This window comes from Cyprinodon variegatus, unplaced genomic scaffold (genome assembly GCF_000732505.1).
Source record: "Cyprinodon variegatus isolate N-32 unplaced genomic scaffold, C_variegatus-1.0 Scaffold122, whole genome shotgun sequence".
Lineage (NCBI taxonomy): Eukaryota > Metazoa > Chordata > Actinopteri > Cyprinodontiformes > Cyprinodontidae > Cyprinodon > Cyprinodon variegatus.
Genome location: NW_015150575.1, coordinates 1190119 through 1192953, shown reverse-complemented (window position 1 = coordinate 1192953; position 2835 = coordinate 1190119). Strand labels below are relative to the sequence as shown.

At 39.4% G+C, this 2835-nt stretch overlaps 1 protein-coding gene across 2 annotated transcripts in view; it reads left to right on the top strand.

The window, feature by feature from the left end:
* Nucleotides 1–2835, top strand: part of fbn1 (fibrillin 1) — an 80233-nt gene that overhangs the window by 983 nt on the left and 76415 nt on the right. The window lies entirely within an intron of this gene.

The following is a 2835-nucleotide window of genomic DNA, read 5'->3' as shown; positions in this document are numbered from 1 at the left end:
TATATATATATATATATATATATATATATATATATATATATTAAGCTGAACATCCTGTTAGTCTTAATTGGACATTGAAACAGGTGTCTTCTTCAGGTGTCTTAAGAAAAACAGTTGGTCAGCACTTGCTTCTTTGTGTATTTTTAATAAGGGATGCTGAGACCCATGGATGACATTGTGTGTGATGGGAAGTTTGGAGAGAAGTTTAGTAATTAAATACTGGCAGGAATACCACATTCCTGCTGACTGCAATAATAAATTACTTCCAAACAAAGAGGGCCATTGGTCTTGTGTGGCTGTGGCAGAAAGGGGGGCGGCTAAGAGACTAACAGCCTAATCCTCCTTTTAGCCAAATACACCACACCCCAGTTGTGGATAAATCTCATGTGCAGCTGTTCACAGTGGGTCACTGCTGGAGAGGTTTTGTGTGAGGTGTGTTTGTGTATGTGAGGGAGAGAGAGAGTCAGACAGAAGAAAAGCAATAAAGACAAGAACAAATGCATGTGTCCAGTGATGACAGCACACAGCTGATGGAGGTCAGATAGCAGACAGCTCTATGAGCTTTCTCTGCAGGCATTTTTATTTGACACGGATCATGTTAATCGGTTGCAACATCTGGTTTCAAAGGCAGGAAGTGCATTCAGCCTGGATACTGTGTCACGCTGACTTACCAATGTTTCAAACCCCTATGTAGATTAGTTATATACCCAAGGATATTTTCTAAGTTATGATGCTTATCACCCTTTGTGGATCAGTGAATGCTGAGTGATCACAAGTTACCACATGTTGACATGTTTCAGGCCTGTAGGTGGCAGAATGGTCCAGGTGTTTTCATGTCAGAAGGATATTTGGATGTATGGTTTATCCCGTAACTGGTGGAATGCTGGTTCGAGCCCTTGTTCCGTCTGGTCTTTGTGCAAATTAACTGACTTGTCTGCTGTTGGTTATCACAGGACCTGATGGCTCTGATTCCATGGGATCCTTGCTTCTTTCAGTCTGCCCTGGGCATGCTGTGGCTACAGTGTGGCTTACCACCATCAGTATATGAATGGTTTAATGCAGTGTTAAGAACTTTGGTTCTGCAGTATGTAAATATAGGTGCACCAATCAGGCTTTGTCTCTGCCAATGCTAACTTTGAGGTCTAACCCAATCATTTCAATTATGATCAAATCCCAGTTTTTTTAAGGACTAAATATAACTCATAAAACAAACAAAAAAATGTGCTGCCGATGAAAAGAGATGGCAGTTTTAAATCTGACAAAAAGGCTAACTTTAAAAAACACTGTACATACAGTTGCTATGTAAATTCATAAGCTGGTAATCTCTAAATTTCTTAGTATTCCTTTATTTAACAGACTGATAAAAATTAGCCCATCTGATTTAGCCTTTTTTTGAGCAGTGATAAAGGCTTAGAGAATTTAAATGGAATAAGAATAATATAAATTGCCCCTTAGGTGATAAATATGATTTTGGTTTACAAGTCAGGCTAGCTGCATGTGGATGTACCTCCATGTGAACAGCTGCCTCTCAGAGCTTAGCTCCTCCCTACTAGGATGTTGAAAAGTCTGTCCAGTGGATTGAAACGTTCATCTAAAGACGATTGTTTGCCAAAGTAAATGTCAAGTGGGCTGGAGGTTTGACAGGACCCAAATGCAGACACATGCAGGCGCATATTTATTAACAAAAAGGGGTAACAACAGCAAAAATCCAAAAATATAAATCCAAAAAATCCACAAAAACTGAGAACCAGGAATACTCACAGTAAGGGGGCAAAGAAATGACGAAAAACCAGCAACGGTGACTGAGCAGGAGGTGCATATATGGGAGAGAGAAAGAAAAACCAGGCTAATAAGTCGATTGGGAGCAGGGGTGAACAGAGGAGTCTAGAAGGGAGCTAGGGAAAAGGAGACTGACACTAGAGAAGAGGGCAACAGAGGGCAAACAAGAAATGGCTAAGAACTCAAATACAATAGAAAATAACTAGGATAACACATAATAGATATAAAGTTATGATTTTTATAATCCCTCACTGGATATTTTTCCAAACAATGGTGGGGCTAGCTGTGTATTTATCCTGTGCAAAAATTCATATTTCAGGAAACAGGTGAGAAGGGAAGGGGAAGAGGTGGTCAGAGATGCAGGTAAATGGACTTGGAAAGAGGCGTCTTTTGTCACATATGCACACACTTGGTTTGGTCTACAGACAGTGCTTAACAGTCCATAGTGATTGGCTTCTTCTCAGTCAGCAAGATTAGACAATTTCTTGCTGGTTTTTTTTTTTTTTTTTTTTTTTTTTTTTTTTACTGTAAAGCCAATTATTTTAATAGTAAAAGGGGGAAATAACAAAAAAAAAATGTTTTGAAATAAATTTTCAGCATGTTGGGTTCTGAAATATATAAAATAATGGGGCTCTCACACCATTCACACTGTTTTGCTCGTAAAAAAATGCTTTAACATCGAAACTTGAACGCTGGATCAAACGCTGGTCAAGATGCTCTGATGCTCTGCTCTCTGGTTGTTTATCTGTCGTGAGAAGGTAGAAAGCAGCTTGGATTTATTTACTTCGATGAGTTGGAGAAAAAAATAGATTTAATACATTTTGAAGTGAAACAGTTCACCTCAAAACATCTTTTGTACAGTCAGGTCATCAATATTATGATCTTACTAAAATATGCAGTTCTTGTCCTGAGCGGCAGATTCCCAGCATACCGGCGGGGGACAGTGCTGGGACTCCCTATTGAAAGCTCTCTGAAGCCGGCCATACTGTCTGGGATCTCCCACTTCCACTGTAGCAGCTGGAAGTTAGTATGAAGCATTTTTAAGGTTTGTGGTAA